The sequence below is a fragment of the Onychomys torridus genome, chromosome 9 (genome assembly GCF_903995425.1).
Source record: "Onychomys torridus chromosome 9, mOncTor1.1, whole genome shotgun sequence".
In the NCBI taxonomy this organism is placed as follows: Eukaryota; Metazoa; Chordata; class Mammalia; order Rodentia; family Cricetidae; genus Onychomys; species Onychomys torridus.
In genome coordinates, this window is record NC_050451.1 from 92,101,837 (window position 1) to 92,124,282 (window position 22,446).

The following is a 22,446-nucleotide window of genomic DNA, read 5'->3' on the forward strand; positions in this document are numbered from 1 at the left end:
AAATTTTGAGCAAATTATTTTACACTTAAGTGGGAGTATGGAGTTGAAACTCAAACACATGAGTATAGATTTTTGGATTTTAAGAGGGATTCCGTGTTACTTGAAGCCAAAAGAAGGAATATCTTTTTACATATAATTTTGTATTTAGAGCTGAAGATGTAAGCATGGAGGTATCACCATGTAATAAACAACATGTGGCAGTAAAGCCTGCCTGGTGAAGAATACAGTGGAAGTGGTACAGTCCTGTCATTAAGTTACAGAAAACAAGAGGAGTCAGCAAAGGAGGAAGAAGCTGAATGGACACAGAAGTCGGAAGTCGGGGCAGCAAGCATGAATATGAAGGAGAAGGACACTGCAAACAAAGGGGTATGCTTTGAGAAACACACAGCAGCCAGCTGGGTTGAATGCTAATGAGAGATTGAATAAGATAAAAAAAGACACAAGTGTCTATTGGATTTAGCATCATGGAGGTCAATTGTGACCTTGACAAGCGTCATTTTTCATGATGTAAAGGGCCAGAAGGAAACCTGCTTGGGGACAGAATGGTTGATGAGGAAGTTGAGACACTGGCCACAGATCATCATGGGGAATTAGAAATAGAATGGTGGCTGGGAGAGTGTAAGACCCAAGAGATGCTTTGAACAAGGAAGAACTTTGGGAGTGTGTTGGCAACAGTGTGTGATTTTTCTGTTTCCCAGAATAGAGGAAAAGTAAATATGATAATAGGGAGCCCAAGCACATAGGGAAAGAAATGTCCTTTGGTGCCAGCCAAAATCCTGGGAACTAAAGGAGAATCAGTGTGGGGAGATGCTCAGCAAGAGGCCAGGGAAAACAAGACCCATGAGAAATTTTTTTTTTTTTGAGGACCCAAAACAACAAATAATAATGGCGTTCAGTTCTTAGTTTCACTTTCAGTGTGTTTTATAAATTGATACATATTTAACAAAAATGCAACCAACAAGGAAACACATGCTTATATTCCAAGAATAATACAGTGCTTCAACAGTGCAGAGCACAGGCAACTGTTTCTCTGTGGATGAAAAACCCATGATAAGACCGAAAATCAGTAGTAATCTATCTAGCCCTAGAGACCTGGATCCATTATGCAATTAGAGACAGTTCACTTGTACTGGATCTTTGTTGGAAATTTGTCTGTGGGCTTGTGGTTTGTGCCTGTGGTGGCCATCCTTGCCACCTTCTTGTAGTCTTTAGTAGCTTGTCTTTATATGTCTTTAAAGGTCCTGAGCTCTCTGATCTTTATTAGGTAGTATAAGAATTGGAAAGAAATTTGATTCCTTTCTTGTGGAAGAATACACCAATTTATTATCCAAAGGGTCAGCCATGAGAACATCCAGACAAGTAACATTGTGCACACTGAGTTAGTTATATTTAGGAATATATATTTATATAAATATACATGTATGAATGTAGCAATAATTATTGAGAAAAGAGGCTATGAATTCGAAAGAAAGCGAAGAGGGGTGTATGGTATGATTTGGAGGGAAGAAAGGGACATGGGAAATGATGTGATTATATTATATTCTCAAAAAAATCTTGGAAAAAGTTTAAAAATAATCATTTTATGTTTCTGAGAACTTCCTACAAGAGACCTGATTCTATATCAATCCCACCTCTCTCTCTCTTCCCACTGCAATTCCTTTCATGTCTTCCGAAAATTCATGATCTCTTCAACAGATGTATACGTTCATATATGTATACACACATGCATATGTAACTTAGTGAATCCATTTATCTCTGCTTATACGGACATGTGTCCTGGGATGACCACTTGGAATTGGACAATATATGTGGGAGCTAATGGATGGAGGAGGCTGATTCTCCTTACATCAGCAGGCACTGACCATCTGTAGTTCTTCATCTAAGGGTAGGTAGGGTCTTATGAGAGTTCCCACATCCTTATTGGTGTGACAACTGGTGGTATTGTTATGCAGGCATTATTCAGACAATCATACTGTTGAGAGTTCATGGTGCCGATTCCCTGTCATACACAGAAGACAGTGTCTCACAGCAGACATCCTGATATTCTGGCTATTACCTTTATGGCCCCTCTTCCACAATTTTCCATTAGCATTAGGTTTAAAGGTTACAATAAAAATATGTGAGTTGGAGTTTGGCACCCCAGATACGTGTCTGCATTTTAATCAGTTGTGGTTTTCTGTGATAGTTTCCATCAAGGTAAAATGAAGTTTTTTTGATGAGGGCTGAGAGCCATAGCTGTCTGTGGGCATAAGGTTGTTTAGAACACATTTGGAAATTATATTGATTTAGGAACATGACAAAACTTTTCTCTTGGGTCTATGACTTCTCGCTACTCCCTCCAACAGTGTTATCCTTAAGTCCAGTAACACAGCTGTCGGTTGCCCCCAGTGCTGCTATTGTACCATTGTGAATGACTTGCTGATCTCATCATCTGTGTGGTTCATAGACTTTACAGATGGGTAAGTTAACTGACTGTTCCTCTTCCTTGGCAGTTTGCACAGCACCTTCCAATACTATGAGAGCTAGTCCTCAAAGAGAGGGTACCAGGTCAGTTCAGTCTTGATTCCTCGAAGACTTTTGTCCAAAGTGCATGGTGTCTTCAGCACCAGGGTCTTACATTCAATTTCTGGGCAGCAACCAAAGGCGATAGCAATAGTCTGTGTTATTTGGGGAGTCTCTTAGACTTCCTCAACCAATAACATTTGAAACATACATATATTTACCACAGTTTTAAAATCCATTCATCTATTGATAAACATATAAGTTTCCTGTTATCTTGAGCATGGAGTACAAGCATTTCTTCAACATACCGATTTGGAGATAGATTCAGAAGTAGAATTGTCTGCCCAAATGAAAACTATGGTTTGTTTTGGTTGTTTTGTTAAGGAACTTTTAGGCTGTTTTCTAAATTGTCTATACTGACTTGCAATACCACCAACAATGTTCAAGAATTCTTTCTTCTCTAAGTCCTAGCCAACACTTACCTTCTATTTTTGTGATAATAGCCATCATATTAGGATTTTGTTTCTAGTCACATTTTAATTTGCATTTCTTTGATATATAACCTTTCATCTTTACCAGCTGGCAGAGGATTAGAATTTAGAATTTCCAAAAAGCTGAGCATCAAGAAAACAAACAACCTTATTAAAATTGGGTGCAGAACTAAATAAAGAGTTCTTACAAAATAAAATTCAAATAGTTGAGAATTTTTTTTAAATGTCCAACATCCTCAACTTCCTCAATTTCCTTCATTCAGGGAAACGCATATTAAAACTGCTTTGATATTTTATCTCGATCAGAACAGCTAATATAAAAAAAGGAAAAGACAAATGCTGGCATGGCTGCAGAGAAAAGGAAACATTTATTTACTGGTGGTGGGAGTACAAATGGGTGCAACCAATAGAGAAATCAGTGTGGAAGTTTCTCAAAGAACATGAGTTAGCTGTGTTACTCTTGAGCACATACATAAAAATCCCTGCTCACCCATGTTCATTTCTGCTTTATTGACAGTTGACAGGAAATAGAAACAGCCTCTGTGTTCATACAAGGATGACTGAATATTGAAAATGTGGTACATTTACACAATGGTGATGGAAGAAGTTAATTGTTTTACCTCATATCTACTTGCTCTTTATATGTCTGGGTTATTTTTTTCAGCAATGTCTCTTCTGGTCCTTTGTCCATCTTTTTCATACATACAATTTGCAAATGTTTTCTCCAAATGTGTGAATTGTCTCTTCCCTCTTTTCACTAGTTACTGTACAGAAGTTTCCAGTTTAACCAGCTACTGTTACTTTCACTGACTAAATAGAGAACTAGATGTGTTTTTTTTCTGTGAAGTTTCCACTTACCCACAATAGCTTATTGGCTGGCTCTCTATACCACATTCATTACTTAGTATAAGTCACCTAATTGATAACTAATAAATTGAATTAATACCAGTTAATATAATTTCTTTGGGCTATGTCTAGATAGCAGTGAAGATTCTATCTCAGGACTTCAGATCCCAGATCTTTCTATTCCATGCCATCAACAAGCAGATAAAAATTCTTTCTAATTTTAAGCCTATTTAGGTGAGAATCCTGCAAACTTCAAGGACGCTATTTTCATAAACATAACACAGTGTTCATCCACAGTGGTTGGGAGGACTATAAAGTGAAATAGTATAAAACCAAGAATCTGAATATTCTTTCCTCAGCCATATGACTTTAAAGTATGCTCAGTATCTGTGAGTCAGATTAGCCTAGTATAGAAATGATACTCTAGCAACTCACAGTCCCAAAGGTTCAGTGATTGCAACAACTGAATTTAATTCTCACTCACATGATATAGCCTATGAGCAAAATATTATTCAGTTTTAAGCTCCAATTCAACATGAGTATCATAATCACAGAAGCAGAAAGATGAGAACCCAATGAGCCACCACCAAATTATATTTGCTGCATTGTTCTGCCCTGGGTATATTTCATCAATAGCATTACAACATCGCTCTGAACTTCAGGCACTTATAGAAATCATCTCCCGGGGTTGGGGATTTAGCTCAGTGGTAGAGCACTTGCCTGTCAAGCGTTAGGCCCCGGGTTCGATCCACAGCTCAAAAAAAAAAAAAAAAAAAAAAAGAAAGGAATCATCTCCCATTCTTCCCTAGCACCACACCAACCATTTACCAAATCCTGTAGATTATTCCTTTATCATGTCTGACTTCAGTGTGTTCAGTAGCTTTGTTACTATTACATATGAGACTACCTACCACAGACAACACTTGACAAACAGTCTTTTACTTTTATAAGAAGTGTCGCCAGGCGGTGGTGGTGCCCACACCTTTAATCCCAGCACTCGGGAGGCAGAGCCAGGCGGATCTCTGTGAGTTCGAGGCCAGCCTGGGCTACCAAGTGAGTTCCGGGAAAAGCGCAAAGCTACACAGAGAGACCCTGTCTCGAAAAACCAAAGAGAGAGAGAGAGAGAGAGAGAGAGAGAGAGAGAGAGAGAGAGAGAGAGGTGTAGTGCATCAGAGAGACAAAACAGCCTGAAGCTGGAGTTGTAACTTGTTTCCGATCTGTAGTATTCCCTAATTTTCAGACCACCTAATTTCTGTAAAATGGGGATGATAGAAGCCCCATCCCACAGGACTGCCGTAAGGATTAAATGGCCTAAGTGTTGAAATGCTTTGGGTGGAATAAAATCCTGTAGACCTGGTAGGAATTGTCATTATTAATATTAATGTGAGCCAGGCAGTAACCTTGAAGCAATTAGCAGCTGTTAATACACTAAACTGGATTTACTTGTCCTAATGAACTATAGGATGGCTTTATTTAAAGGGCAAAAGCAATTGTTAATTTACTCAAGTATCTATTAAGCGCACATTATGTGGTAGATGCTGTGCTGGGTACAATAGATACTACAAGACAAGTCAAAAGAAAATGGTTTCTGTCCTCATGGATACTTGCATTGTTACATAAAAATTAAACTACTATATGACAAAATAAAAAATAATCGAAGGACAAGGAGAGATTTATAAGCATAAAGGTTATTTGGAACAGACTGTATTAAGAATGATTTAGTTTAGACTGTGTTAAGAATGATTTAGTTTATTTGGGCATGCTGACAATTACTGAGGTAGGAGGATTGTGAGTTTGAAGCCAGTATACTACCTAGTAGTCTTAATGTCTCGAAACAAACAAAAAAGATGCTTTAATTGAGAACTAAGAGAGGATAAGCTTTCCCCCATGAAGATAACTGAGTAGTGAAACAGGATGAATAGTTGACTAGAGAGAACTGTATAATAGCTCTATGACCTGCACAATGCTTTAGTCTCCCAACTGCTGAGCTGTGGTGAGGAATCACAAAAGGAAGGTGAAAGCCTTGCTTCTGAGACTAGAGTGTGCAGGGATTCCTGCAGAGTTGGCTACATTGACAGCTCTCTGCTGCCAGGGTGGGGATGAGCCACAGTATTGGGCATTTCATCAAGCTCCCAGGTGATGCTGACAGTTGATTATGGCCTGCATCTGAGATGCAGGTATGAATCACTTCCTTCAGAGCCCAGAACACACTAGTCCAGTGGTTCTCAACTTTCCAAATTCTGCTACCCTTTAATATAGTTCCTCATGTTGTGATGATTCCCAACCATAAAATTATTTTCAATGCTACTTCATAATTGTAACTGTGCTACTCTGAAAGGGTAGTTTGACCCCCAAAACAGGTCTCTACCCACAAATGGAGAACCACCGCACTAGAGTCTTCTTAGAATAAGGTCAAAAATAAAAGACACCTCACCCTCCCCATGAACGCCCATTCAAATTCACGGCTCCTTATTTTTTGATTAACATTATCAACAAATATTCTTATGTATGTAATCATTCCCCATTCAGTGAACAGCAAACAGGAGGTATAAAAGTGTAAGGTCTGCTCACCAGAGTTGCCTATTTGTATGTTTCTTAAATATGAAAGAATTGTGGTTTTATTTTGTTTTCTTTTTTTTTTTTTTTTTGGCTTTCTCATTTTGTTTTATTTTATTTTAAGTTTGAGAAAGGGCTTCACATTAAGCCTAGGCTCTCCTAATACTGAGCCTCCTGTCTCAGTCCCCTAAATACTGACATTACAGTGGGACACCATGCCCACTTAAATTGTGATGTTTTATAATTGACAAATATGAAGAATATAAATTGATACTATGACATATATTTTCCATATAGCAGCTAACACTATCTTTATTTAATGAAATGATTGTCACTTCAAGTAAGAGCAATAATAAATACTTGAAGCTCTGGTAAACAGTTTTAAGAAATTTTTAAAACAAAAGTCAAGAACTGCAGCATTTGCACAGACTTTGCCCGTCGTTTTGGTCCAGTATTCAGAAGATTTCAATAGGTCTTACAACCATCTCAACCTTCAAGAGCAGACACAGGCCAAAATCAGGCACAGTTCACTAGGCCATACAACCAGTTACTCCTCCCACAGACTTTCCAACAACACGCAGCAATTCCCTTCTGCAAGACCCCAATTAATTTTTAAAATTCTGAATGATTATCTATTGAGATGAGAACAGGAAGAATGAAAAGATAAACAGCATACAAGGTGCATTTCTCTGCTACTAGAACTTTTTCATCTCAATTACTGAGAAAGTAGATATGTAAATACACATTGGGCAGGGTAACAAATGACTATGGCGTTGTGATGGCAATAATAATAATCTGTGTTTGATAATATCTCCACTACAACATTTACGTCTTCCTTTGCTTTATGGAAGGAAACTTTTAAAAATTAAAAGGGTGGTTTAAGTGAGAATTGGGGAGTGGGAAGAACTGGAGTGAGAAGGCACAGAAGGGGTCGCAAGAACAGGGGAAGGGGAATGACAGGATTATATTATATTTTAACTAAAAATTTTAAATTTTTAAATTTTCTTTAATGGGAAACTACATTTCTAATTCTTGGTTTATGTTTTAGGAGTTTTCTTTCTAAAACCTGTGGCACATGGATTCTTCTGGAATACAAATGACCCTTCATCCAAGGCCACAAGTGCATGACTAATCTAATTGCAGGCTGAAGAAGATCATTTGCTGATGCTCTCATGAGTTCTGTCCTAAATGATTTGCTTGAAGAGCAAATTGATGCCCTCAGAAAACTTTGAAAAACGCTCTAGTTAGAAACAACTTTGTCCATGTCAAATATTTTCTGTTTTTATCTCCATCATTTTTATTCTTTAGGACAATCGGATGAAATTTTCATCTCTTTTGCTTGAGGGTTCACAAGCTATGGTTTATTTCTCACCTGAAATCATGAGCTCATAGTGACAGCATAAGATGCCAAATTGGAAGTCACAGAAATTATACTGCAGAGTCTTAACCCCAACCCCTAACCAGCACTACCTACACACACACACACACACACACACACACACACACACACACACACGGAGAAAAAAGAAAGACTAATCATTTTTCTTCAGAGCATGAAACTCATTATTTACAAATGATTGTTAATGATACATTGAAATATAGAATCAATGTTTCTTCAAGCCTTGGAAATAGACAAGCTGTCAAAATGTATTGACATCCTTAAGATTGGGTAGTATAAAACTAACATACAAATAATGTGCAGCCTCTTAGGGCCTCAAACAACTACAATAGAGTAGCAAATGCTGAGCTTCCAATGGCTTCTGTAGCAGCAGCTCTGCCTAACAAGATCTAGCAGAGGAAACACTGTTGACCTGGCAGGGTTGAGTTCTCCATGGCTGCCTTATTCTTTAGCTCACCAAGTTCATGGCACCTCAACCTAATCTTCATCGTTCAGTCTCAGATGCATGCAGTTAGGTGCCATAACAGTCATACCCAACTCCAGGTTGGAAGAGCCAAGAATAATGAGGGAAGTTCAAATAGGGGATAAATTTTCATATCATACTAAACGAAGGGAACTCTGTAGGCAAGGAAGGTGACAAAGTTTTGATTGATATTTTTGATGATATTCAGAATCCATTAAAATGGATACCATGAAAATTACCTTTAACCAAAATAAAATACCAGAAAAGACTTTTTAAAGAACAAAATAATAGAATCTCATTAAATTTCATCTGTCATTTACAGTTTTATTTTATATTGATTCCATTTTCTTTGGATTTGTTTGCCAGGAGATTTAGGCTTCTTTCAATTGCCCTATAATACTACTCTATAGGCATTTTATTTTAAGTAGATGATTGGCAAAATCTAAATATTGTCCTAAATAGTGTAATTCAGGCTAACAAGAGTTTTGAATACTAAAGACATCTCTGCTACAATTCAGTTTTCTAGATTGCCATTGGTCAGTCATGTTACAAGTAAATGTTAAAGGTTCTCTACATTCAAATATACACACATGGACACTCACAAAGCAGAGGGCACAGTCCTGACAATGTAGGTTGAAAATCTACTTGGATAAGTAATAACAGTGCCTTTTATATATCTGGGAAATGTGAAATAACATAAAAGTTTTACTCGAGGGAGTGATGAATGGAGCTGAAGTGCTATTATATATATATATATATATATATATATATATATATATATATATATGTATATATATATATGTAAAGCCTATTTGAAAAATCAGGAACTTTGGAAACAGACAGGACTGTGCTAGAAGACCAGCTCAATTAATGACTAGCTGTGTGATGTGTAGTAATGTACCTAACCTCTTGAGGCCTTGGTTTCCTTATCTCTGGGAATAAGTTAATAATGCATAACTCATGGAGTTGCTGTGAGAATTGAGCCAGATAATATTTATGAGGAATCTAGCATAGAGCCTGGCACACAGCAGGAGCTCAGTAAATATTAGTTGCCCTTCTTCTTTACTGTGGGGGATTCTGGTACATCAAAGATGCAGGCCCTAAAGTCTATGATCCTGCAATCTAATTAGGAAGATGAGACCATTCCTCTAGAGATGATATACATTAGGTAATAGTGAAAAGTGACAACCAAGCATGCAATAGAGCCCCTGGAACTAAGAAAGAGAAGAGTGGTAGCAGATATGATCAAGTGAAATTTTCCAGGAAGGAGAGAAGTAAGTGGGATAAATGAATGAATACACTGGGGGCTTCTGGAGGGTGAGAGAAAAGAAGTCCAGAATGACTTTGCCAGCTGGTGACTATAGAGGTTGGCACTAGCCATCATGAAGTGAATATGGAGACCATGGAGTAGGACAAGAATACTAGAACAAGGGTTAGAATTTAGGGACAGGAGAACAAGAGTAAAGAATTAGTTTAGAAAATAAAGCAACAATATTGATACCCTGTACTGCATGTTTCCTCTTAACTCAGTCAGCTCTCAGTTCCTTGGGCAAATAACCATGTCTTCATATTTCTGGCCTAATGCAAATAATAATCTACTAAGGTTTCAGCAATAATTTGTTATCTGTTCTACCGAGTGGCATAGTTGGTTCCATTGTTTTAATATTGACTGTTATTAATACAAAATATTTTTATTTACCACATAAGTATCAGGCATTGTGACATCATTTAGGATCAATTATTTAGATACAAAAGACTTGCTTATCAATGAATATTCAGTGATGTTCAGCTCTTGTCAGATAACCTACTAATTCTTCCCTTTGAAGCTCTACTCTGAATCATGTGGTCAAGAACATTTTTTAAAAATAAATTTACTTTTATTTATTTATTTATTTTATATCCTGATTGTGATTTCCCCTCTGTCCTCTCCTTCCAGTCCCTCCTCTTATTACCCCTCTGTTATCTCCATCCAATCTACTCCTCTTTTTCTGTTCAGAAAAGGGCAGGTCTCCCATGAGTATCAACAAACCATGGCATATCAAGTTGCAGTAAGACTAAGCACTTCCCCATGTATTAATACTGGGCAAGGCAACCCAATATGAGGAATAGGGTCCCAAAAGTCAGTAAAAGAATTGGAGACAGCCCCTGTTCCCACTGTTGGGAGTCCCACAAGATGACCAAGCTACACAACTGTAACACATATGCAGAGTGCCTAAGTCAGTCCCATGTAGGCTCCCTGGTTGTCTTTCAGTCTCTGTGAGCCCCTATGAGCCCAGGTCAATTGATTTTGTGAGTTTCTTGTGGTGTCCTTGACGCCTCTGGCACCTATAATCCTTTCTTCCCCTCTTCTGTAGTATTCCCCAAGCTCAATCTCATGTTTCACTATGGTTCTACATCTGTTTCAATCAGCTAGTGGATGAAGCCTCTCTGCTAAGCACCATTCTATGTGTATAGTAGAATATCATTGAACATCATTACATTGACTTTTTTTCTCCAGACTTTTTGGTTCTATCCTAGGTCTCTGGGTCATCCAGCCTGAGGGTTGGTGCTCCAGGCAATGTCAGGGATGGGCTTACTCTCCTGATATGGGTTTTAGGCTAGAATGGTCATTGGTTGGCTACTCCCTCAACCTCTAAGCCACCATTACCCCAGCATATCCAATAGACATGACAGACCATAGGTGAAAGATTATGTGGAGAGAATTTTTAATGTACTCAAAAAAGCAAAGCTCCCCCATTTTTCATGAACAGTTTTAAGTCAAATGATGACTTTTCTCAGAGATTTACAATGTATCTAGTAGTCTCAAAATATATCAGGAGCAATTAATAAACATAAGAATAGCCAAACTTAACCTTGAAAATATCAAATATAATATTCCATGTTGTATATTATTTTCTTTATATACTTTTTAAATTGTTAAGTTGTGGTAGTCAAAAAGAAGTCAGGAAATTCTCAAATGTTTTGCTACCTTGGAGACAAAAATCAATTACAACTTCCTCCAGAGCCTCTGGGGGCTACTTGTTACACTGTAGTTTGTTCATAACTGCAAACTAATTCACACATTACTTAAAATGGATATGGCAATGGTAGCCACTTCATAGGGTCATTTTAAGAATTAAACAAGATGAATTCCATAGAGATTTCAGCACAATATCAAACACAATAATCATTTCTTAAATGTAAGTAAACATGATTATTATAAAAATAGATACATGTTTATTACAAATTGGAAATTATACCTTCCTTATGTGTCAAAAAAGACTATTTTTCTTTGTTAATGAATTATGTGGCCTTAAAAAGTAATTCAACAAACCTGTTTTAAATGCTTCACTGACACTCTCAAAAGTAGGTATTCTGTATCTAAAATAAATAAGATTAATGCTTTGCCCTCTAGCATCCCATAGTCAGTTGGGAAATACCTGCAAAGAATCCAGAGAAATAAGCACGACATGAGAGTTATAGTCAAAGTAGTGTGTGAGTGCTAGGGAGAGAGCAATTAACTTAGTATGGACAGTTAGGAAAGAGAGCAAGATGACTACTTCATTAGACCTTATTAAGACAATGAAACTGAGTCAAATTGAAGATGGAGAAAATAGGCATTTTAGATATTACATGAAGGGAATTAAAGAGTGAAAATGATTAGTTTGTTGGTTGTTTGGTTAGTTGGTTAGTTGTTTGTTTGGTTGGTTAGTTAGTTAGTTGTTTGTTTGGTTGGTTGGGTTTTGTTTTGTTTGCTTTGTGGTTGCTTGTAAAACCATAACTGATATTACTGGAAATATTGATAATGGATGGGGAATAAATGGATTCTAAGGGGGATTAGATATGTTAAAGAAATATGGAATTTAGGAGTAATGAGAGGTAAGAACATTTAGCATGAGGTCAACCCTTGCTAACTATAGGCACAATGCTTCCCAGCAGAGCTTTAGACCTTAGTCACTTTGCATAATTGAAACACATGTATATGTGTTGTTCAGAAATTCCAAATAGCTCTTTCTCCAGGAATGTAAAGACATTCCACACAGTGTGTTAGTAATTTTCCTTGTCACTCTGACCAACTACCTGAAAGAAAAACATCAAGAAGGAAAGGTTTACTTTGTCTCAGGATGTCACAGAGGTTTCTATCCAGCATGGTGGGAAAAGCATGAAGGAGAAGCTCCATAGTGGCATGTGTGTCAGACAGTAGGTATTCACATGTCCTAGACCAAGTAGCAAAGAAAGTTGGATGGAACCAGGACCATGTAGAATCTTCAAAGGGCCACCTTAGGTACCTGCTTCTAGATCCTGTATCCTAAAGGCTCTAAAGATTTCCAAATGGTGCGAAAAGACAGGGAACAGGCATTCAAGATATAAGCCAATAGAGGACATTTCAGACACTGAGACACATCCATCCTTGGAGCTACCCAGTTCTCTTTGAAATCTTGAGTATTAAGCATACATAAATGGCAGTAAAAAGTGAAAGATAAGTACAGGTTTTATGGGAAAGGCCTAGAAAAGATTAATATAACTTATATGAAAACTCTAGTCCCAAACATCGTCACATAGCTATCTCTAGTTGAACTCAACAAGGAAGTGTGTCCAGAGACATAACCATGAGAAAGAGAAAAAATGGCATGATCAATAATAAATAAAGCAATAAATAAATAGCCAGCCTATGACACGGGGCATCTAAAAGATGTCTAGAAATTAGGTGGACTTCTAGAATTTAAGAGATGCCTGATGGAAACAAACACTCAGAAACCAACCATTATTATGCTAATAGAATAACACGAATCAAGTTTACTGTGTGCTGATTGATTGCTTAATCATCTGAGTCTGGTAAGACTGGACAGTTTCAGATGCACCAGTTATATGAAATCAAATTGCTATTAACAGATGGGCAGTAAGGCAGTAATGACGTCTATAGTTTATTGGAAGCCAGGAGACTAAGAGTCAAGAAAGCATCTCTGAATCAGTCCAAGACAACCCAGAGAACTATCCTGTAAATATTTTGTACTCATGAGAAAATGGATATTATGAGAAAAGAGGATCATAAGCCAAAGGTGTCCCTATTTCACAGGGACAAGGTGTAAAAGTTGGCTACAATTGTGCTGGGTAATGCTCATTCATGTTCTCTGAATCACAGTCCTTTGGAGAACAGAGCAGTGTGACCATCTGAGAATTCATATGTATGAATTTGTGAGTATCAGATCTATCTATCCATCCATCCATCTATCTTCTATCATATCTATCTATCCATCTATCTATATCACATTTATCACTATATGTTTGCATTGAATACTTTGCAAAAATAAAGACACATACTAGTGACTGCGTCTATAATCCCTTGTGAGTCTTTTTGTCTTTGTTTTTTGTTTTGTTTTTAAGCTTTTGATTTTACCACAAATATTTATTAAGGACCTGCTATGAACACAAGTATCAGATACTGGATTGGAGCTCTTGCTTATGCTTAAGGACAAGGACATCTCAGTGATGCACACTCCATACAGTTTCTTCCCTACATGGTTTTCTGTACCATCATTAGTGCTGTTGTTCCATTATTTTTACTCCATACATCTTACAATTATTGTCTTTTAACCACTGTCTGAAAACAGCAAGTTGCTTTAGTGAGAAAAGAATAATGTCAAGTACAAAACACACTGGGGTTGGCACTAATGCAGCTGGGTACTGGCATGTCACACTGTGTGCATGTTATCTTGGCCTAAAGGACTTCATATTCACACTAACTGTGAATGGGCAGTTAGTATTTATGTACAGCCTGTTCCCCAGGGATGACCCATGGATATGCAAGTCTTCCAGAGCTGAGTGGTGGTGCTCTATGAATGCTGATTGTGTGATGTGTTTTTATAGAAATATATTCTAATGTACACTTCAAGCTTGGCATTACCCATCCATGTACTCCATTTAAAATAAAACACAGGAAAGATGTTTCCAAAGAGGTTTCAATTTGGGCACTCTCCATAAATCTTCTCTGATTTCTTTGTTTTCTGTTTTCAAAAGAAAAAAAGCTATTGGGGTGTCAGCATGCTGGAGTTTTTGTTGGTATTTATAGTGCAAAATCAGCATCACTAAATAAAGCAACTGCCAAGTAAATACGTTCTACTTACAAAGCCAGATCTCTGTATAACTAAAGTCTTAGATCTAATTAAGGAATTTTCAAATGCTGTATCTTTGAAATCTTCCAACAACAACAAAAAGAAGACCAAATTTTAGCTTGGACTCATGAAATGTTAGCTTTGGACATAAAAGGAACTGCACACTCTAAAGCTGAACACTGATAAACTGCAACAGCATTTTGTCTTTTATAACGCCATTGTGAGGGAATGTTCCGCTGCTAAAGCCTTTGCATGGCAAGAGCCAGAAGGATTTTTCACTGTGATGAGGACCTTCTGAAAGGATTAAATAAACACCACATGGATTCTTAAGGCACTGTACTGTTTTCAAAGTAACAACCTGAAATGAAGATCATTAGTGTAAGTGTTTCATATGTGAATGATGAGGACATGTAGGTTCAAGAGGTATATTTCAGCCACCAGGTACTTCAATAAAAATATAACAGGTAGCTTACTAGGCATAGATATTTTCTATTTGTCTCTAAGGTGGAAATGGGGTTGAAAATATCGTAACAAAGGTAGCTTCTCTGTGCTGTTCCAGGATAGAAGATTCTTTGTTTCTACATGCCAGTGAACAGATGCTTCTTTATTCATTCCTACCCTATCCATCTAAAAATAAAAAAAGAAAATTTGGAAACATTTTCTAATAGCACAAAATGGATGGCCATGACTTGGAAAACTGAAGATAATGAATCTATTCTTTTGGCATGCTTAGTAGACTTATGTGTCTCTGTATCGTGAGACAACTACTAAACACTGAAATACTTGAAGGAAAGAACTAGTCTTGTAATTGTGTAATTGTTGGTCTGAAAAACAGTATGCGAATCTGACATCCATAAAGCAAAATACCACTTCCTCTTCAAATATGCTTTACCATAGAGCCATGACTAAAGAAAACATCACTATCTAGCATGAGTTATCCTAAAATTGACTCTTGGAACATTACCCACTGTGCGGGACTATGGTAAGGGAGGTAGGTATTCAGGCCCCTATGACAGTGATGATAATTCACTTCTGCATTATACTTTGTACGAACACACATGAAATAAAAGCTTTATGCTGTTCAAGGCTTTGAAGGATTGGGCTCCAAAGACTTAAACTATTTTAGAATGATCTTTATTATCATATGTGCAACTTAAATATATTTAAAGCAATATCACATTATAGTTTGCATTTTCAAATTGCTATACATATGGTAAACTTGGAAGTTGAAAAATAAGAAAATCTGTGCTAATTATATTTAATATATACTTTTCATGGACACACATTTCTGAATATAACTATAAATACATGTCAGTGTACATATGTACACACTAATACAAATGTGTGTATAATTTATACATATGCATGCACTATACACAAATGCACATGGGTTTGCAGACAGATTCAGACTCATGTGAGTACTTTATTGGGTTCATCTGATCAGCAACCAATATGTTACTACCTTGGCCTTTCTTCTTTTTTAAACAAAGAGCCAGATTTGCCTCTGGCCATACTCTGCACTCTCTAGAACATACACTCAACTTCAAAGAGGCCATGTAAGCATTAGGCTTTTGAAGCTAGGCAGAAGGCATATGTCTACACGCCTTAAGGCACAGGAAGGTCATCCAATGCCCTTATGGTCACACAGAAAATATATCTTTGTGATCAAACTAGCAGTGAAAAGTCTGGAAGCTTCAACTCCTGTGCCACTCCTACTGATACAGACAAATGCTGATTACTACAAAAAGCATTATGAGGGCCCTACAGTACAGTACCTCTTTCAACAGCAGCTCATCGGCAAGCAGATGGCTTATGAGCAAATTTCTGTTGATAGTTTATGGTAGTAAAACTTTGGGGATTAGTATTAACATTTTGCATTTATACTTGTCTAACCAGGATGTCACGTAAAGTCATATGTGTGATTGTTATTCTCATGTGCTGACTACTTTATAGCAATTTAACCCCTTCATACCTCTGCAAGATATGCACAAATACTATTTCCATGTTAAAGATCACAGAGCCAATGCTGTCGTAAATAAGTGGACAGGGTTCACAGGCTGCTGAACGGTAGAAGGGGGACTACAGTCAGGGCTTCTCTGTCTCCAAGCACCTGTCTCTTACAATTTTTTTTTTGTTTTACAATTTTTATATATATTTTTTATTTTATAATTTAATTTAATTTTACATATCAGCCACGGATTCCCCTGTCCTCCCCCTTTCTGCCCCCCCTCCCATGCTTTCCCCCCAGCCCACTCCCCATTCCCATCTCCTCCAGGGCAAAGATTCCCCTGGGGATTCAGCTCAACCTGGTAGATTCAGTCCAGGCAGGTCCAGTCCCCTCCTCCCTTCACCCAGGCTGAGCAAAGTGTCCCTGCATAAGCCCCAGGTCCAAACAGCCAGCTCATGTACTAAGGTCCCGGTCCCACTGCCTAGGGGCCTCCCAAACAGTTCAAGCTAATCAACTGTCTCAATCAGAGAGGGCCTGATCCAGTTGGGGGCCTTTGGTCCATAGTTCATGTGTTTCAATTAGTATGGCTATTTGTCCCTGTGCTTTTTCCAATCTTGGTCTCAACAATTCCTGCTCATACATCAATCCCTCCTCTTTCTCGCCAATTGGATGTCTACGGCCATACCACCCTGAACGTGTCCGATCTCATCTGATCTTGGAAGCTAAACAGGGTCAAGCCTGGTTAGTACTTGGATGGGAGCTCTTAGAAAATTTTAACTGGAGATATTTCATTGAATACTTAAAGTGCTCCAAGCATTGTGCTAACCAGTGGGCCTGCACTATCCCCATGGCACTTATCACATACTATCCTGTAAAGGTTTTCATTACCTTCCCTTTTCAGGCAAAGGAAAAAGGCCAGTGAAGTGTCCATAAATCCTATATATCCTGCCTCTCCCTTGGATTTTGCATATCTCTCTCATCAGAGCTGCAAACTGAAGCAGAAAGCACACTGAAGTGGTATTAGAACACAACCCTAAGTTCTTCTTGAGTCACTCCTCACCCAGGTCACTTTGCTTTCTGTGAGAGCTATTGGCTAGGCACATCTAAATAACTTTCAACAAGGGATATGTCCCTTGCCCAAAATCAGTGGTGACATCTAAGCTGTGTGTAACATTTCATGGTCAGCTCATGAGTGCATTTTCATTTGTGTAGGTCACAACATTGCCCAGGATGTATGTCAAGCCTGAGCACAGTCATGTTATGGCAGTAACTAAAGCCACACAGATTGATATAATCTCTTCATAATCTCTTCAGCTTTGCCCTTCAAAGCTTTCCATAGTCTGAAGCATAGATGGGCCTATCATCGTGTAAGTACCTAGCACTTAAACTCATTCAATAAGCCATTGTCTCTTCCACTGCCTTCAAACCAGAGCTCCTACCCTGTATACAGCAAGTACCCCTTAGAAGCAGACCTTGGATGCAATGCTGCTAATGAAGGAGGTAGCTTTTGTGTCTGTGTGATTATCCTGTCTCCCCTCCAAATCCTATTCACCAGAACCTGTGCTGCCTTGCCAAAGTTGTTCAACTCATCTACGATTCAACTTGGGAAGCTCATGGAATTTACACTATCTGCTCTCTCTTCCAGTCACTGACTGCCTTTACACCAGATAATGTTGCTGCAGACTCTGACTTTTGGCTGGGTTCATACTCATGGCTGAGGCATGGAATCTTAACATAGCTGAAACCTATGCCCAGTCATTACACATCTGTCTCCTCCTGACTATGCTGCAACCACTGGTGTCCACCACTGCATTGTACTTCTCCCATTGGGAAGACAGCCCTTCCCTTAGCAAGAGAGATGTGTATACTAGGAAAGTCTGGTTTGGCTTTACTCATTTTATCCATGAAGCAAGACTATGTCAATCATGTTCAATGACTAACCTGCCCAGAGAAAGAAGCCTACTTTGATTCTTAAATTCTCCATTTCCTGGTTGACTCACTTCTTATATTTAATTATTACTAAGTATCTCATCTTAAGTATGTGACATCCCTTCTCTTTACACAAGATGCTTCTACCACCAAAAACTATCTAATTATTCTTGACTCCTCCTTAGATACAGTAGTAATATTCTATCCCTAAAACCACTTGTAATCGTCAATAAAATATAATAGATTTCTTATTCAAGAGCATGAGAAGAACATCTGCCTCTCTCTCTCTGTCTCTCTCTCTCTGTCTCTCTCTCTCTGTCTCTCTCTCTCTCCTTCTCTGTGTGTGTGTGTGTGTGTGTGTGTGTGTGTGTGTGTGTGTGTGTGTGTGTCATTGGGTCTCAATGTTGAGATACACTGTGGAAAACTTCTACATTCCCCAGCTCAGTTTGTGTCACGCTGGGATACCAGAAGATGATGCAGAGATGTGGGGTTGTCTCCTGTTACACACACTTTGCAAATCTGGAGGATAAAGTTCCTTCCCACTTTACATTTTTGTTAGTATGTTTGTCACTTTAAGGACAAAACAGAGCACAAGTTAAATCTCCATTCTAAGGCTGGAGATTAAGAGCACATGCTACTCTTCCTGAGGACCCAAGTTCAATTCTCAATGCCCACATCAGGAAGCTCACCACCTCCCCTAATTCTAACTCCAGGGTATCCAGTGCCCTTTTCTAGTCCCTGCAGGTACCTGCATTCACATGGATATAGCTACACAGAGATACATGCAAGCACACGATTGAAAATAAATCTTTTTTTTAGGTGGTGGTGTGGTGAGTTGAGACAGAGTTTCTCCACATAGCCCTGGCTGTCCTGGCACTGACAATGTAGATTAGCCTGGCATTGAACTCACAGAAATCTGCCTGCCTCCACCTCCAACTGCTGGCATTAAAGGTGTGTGTGTGTGTGTCATCTCTATAAGCATTGGGGCTCAGATGGAAAGGTATCCTGGCAGTTCTGAGCCTTAGCTTATACAGCTCTGCTCCAGGGAAAGGTTTTCCCAATGCAAGTGGAACAACTCTGTTCTGACAGGCAGAAGAGGGTTTTTCCAGCCAAGCTGTTATAGCTCTGCTCTGCTAGGGGAAAGTTTCCTCAGCAAAGCTATTACAGCTCTGCTCCGTTCTGCCTTGGAAAAGTGTCACAGCTCTGCTTGGGTCCTCGGAGTGTAACAACCACGCTCTTCTAGGGAAAGTTTCCCCCAGTGAAAGTGTTATAGTCATGCTCCATGCTGCACAACAAACCTCACTCAAGAGAATTATTGGGAAGGAAAAATCCAGGACAGTGGCTGCCTCTAGGGTGAGAAGCAGCAGCAAACTGAACATGATAGAGTTTATATTGGGTTTCTTGGAGGAGGTGGAGCTTTCCAGAGTAGCTTGGGATTTGTAGGGTTTGTGGTCTGATTCTGAGGCAAGTACAGGGATTGGTGGGATTTTGTGCTCAGGTATTGGTGGCATTTCTTGCCCAGAGACCTTCAGAGATTGGTGGGATTCTATAGCCTGACTCTGGGGCAAGCTCAGGGATTGGTGGGATTTCAAGCCTTGGTCCTGGGGTCAAGTCATAGACAGGGTGTCTTTCCTTGACCTTTTTCACCCTACATTCATTGCCAGCTTTAAAAAAATGTTCAAAAGAAATACCCATTCTGCAAAGCACAATGTAATGTGCAGGAGCTTATGGGTATGTTCAAAGACTCATGTTTTCTCATTCTGTAACTCAGAGAGCACCAACAGTTGATAAACAGAGGGTAAAAGCAGTATCTTTTTCTTCAGAATCCCCCCAAAGAAAAAGGTAAAAAGCCCTTTTAGAGTTAGAAAGTCTGTTTCTTTTGTACCTCTTAAGACAAGCTCAGCTAGCCTCAATTTCACTTGTTTACATTCTAACATATTTACTAGATATTCTTTCTGTTCCCTCCTATGAGACACATGAAGGGAAAAAATGGAGGTGTAATTTTTGTCCCTGTGTTGAAGGATTCCAGAATCTAGAAAGTAAATAGGAAATATGAAGAAAAGAAAACTAATATCCTCATTTGCTGAATGCTTACAATGAAACACATATCAAAGCTAGCAAAGATTGACTAAACTTCACAGATAGGGGCAAAACAAAGTCCTGCCCCTATTTAGAGATAAGGATACTGAAATTTCGTGAACTCTTGCCCAAGGTATAGAACAAGAAAGTGGCAGCAATCATGTTCACATCCAGGTACTTCTAGCTCCAAGCTCACATCCACCTGCTGAGCTAGGGAGACAGCACAGAGCTGAAGAAGTGTTCCTGTAGGAAGACATCCTGGTGTTTACAGTGATGTCATAATTGCTGTATTTACTTCACCTCTTATAACTCTGAGGACAGTGAGTTGACCAAGTCTTACCTCCAGGACTTCATATGGAAAAAATTCAACCCAGAGTCCCAACACAGAAACTCAAGCAAGTGAATAACAGCCCTGCCAACTTCTATCTTACAAACTGAGGTAAGAATAACATAAGATGACTAATCAAAGTAGTAAAGGGAGCCCTTACCCCACAATGCTTGTCTTTCCATGTAAACAAATTTCTAAACAGTCTTATTAAATAAGAAACACAGAGCCAAATACAGAGGAAATGGCCAAAGAGATCAGAGCAAATAGAAATAGCCACAACTAGCCTTGACTTACCACCAGCAGTAGCTTCCACAGAGAGAGCTTCTTCCCATCTGACCTGTGCTTTTATTGCCTTCCTGTTCTGCCTTCTCATTGGCTCTAAGCCCAGCCACATGACTTCCTTGTCACTGCCTGTCAATACTGACCTCCAGGTCCCTATGGTTGGTACTGGGATTAAAGGCTGGTGTCACCACGCTTGGCTGTGTCCTTGACCACACAGAGACTCTGCCTGCCATGTGATCAGATTAAGGGCATTGGCTACCACTGCCTGACTTCTGCTTATGTCTTGCTGTCCTCTGATCTCTGGGCAAAGTTTATTTATTAACAACCAAATAAAATGTCGCATTTCAGCACAAATAAACTATCACCACATTTCCTAACTTGGGCTGGCAGAACAGTTTCACCAAAGCAAGGGTGTCTAAAAGAAAGATGAGTTGCATTTGGGAGACGGTAACCTCAGACTATCAAGCATTAACAAGCATTTCATGAAATGAGCTTCAATAATATGCCAAAGAAACCATTAAAATGTGGAATAGAAATAGGAGCTTGCATGACTGTCCAGTGCTGAGAAAAGCAAGCTAGTTCATTTCTAAATTGCCTACTCACAGATAGGTAAACACACACCAGTAAAGGACTGCTATTTTGGGTGCAGATGACTAAAAGTACAATTTTGAACTGAAAATCCTTTGACAAAGGCTGTTATTGAAGACTGAGTTTATAAAACTGTGGAAGCCAGAGCACATAACACTGAAATGGATAGCATTCTATTGCTTCGAAGTACAGCAGGTCTATATTACTCTGGTACCTACTATTTAAAAGAAGAGGCAGCTAAATGTTACTGATACCCAAACGCACAGATAGATATAAGACAGATAAGGTAGATTGGATGTGCTCTCTCTCTCCCTCTGTTTCTCGATCTCTCTCTCACTCATGTGTGTGTGTGTGTGTGTGTGTGTGTGTGTGTGTGTGTGTGTTAGAAAGCCTAGTCTAAAATCAAATGTGAAAGCAACTCTGTTAAGCTGTTGGAACTATGCTCTCGTGAGTGTTAAAATCAAAACAATGATTTTTTTTCACATGAATATAAGTGATGTATATTGATTTTTGTCAATAGCTCCAAAGAGTAATGAACCTTTCACAGTTTCATATGGACATCTCAGTTTATATTTATTTTACATGGGTCTCCAAATGTTCTATTGTGCACAGCAATGTGTATGGATGGGCTGATTTATTCAACTTGTTTTGCAATTTATAATGACAGCTTTAGCATTAAGATACAATTTTAAAAGATAGTAAATAGATGTGTGAGGAAGCCCAGTAGACAGAAGTAAGATTACTCAGCATCCTAGCATGAAGTGCCCTCCCTAAACAGTTCTGCAAATCTAATAAGACTTTCAGATATTCCCACCTTCCATGTCACCTGAACTAGAACTTCACGTAAGGTAATGATCTTAGAGGTGAGGTGATGTGAACATTCTACGAATTATCCGATGGGTGGTGGTGATACACACCTTTAATACCAGCACTCAGTAGCAGA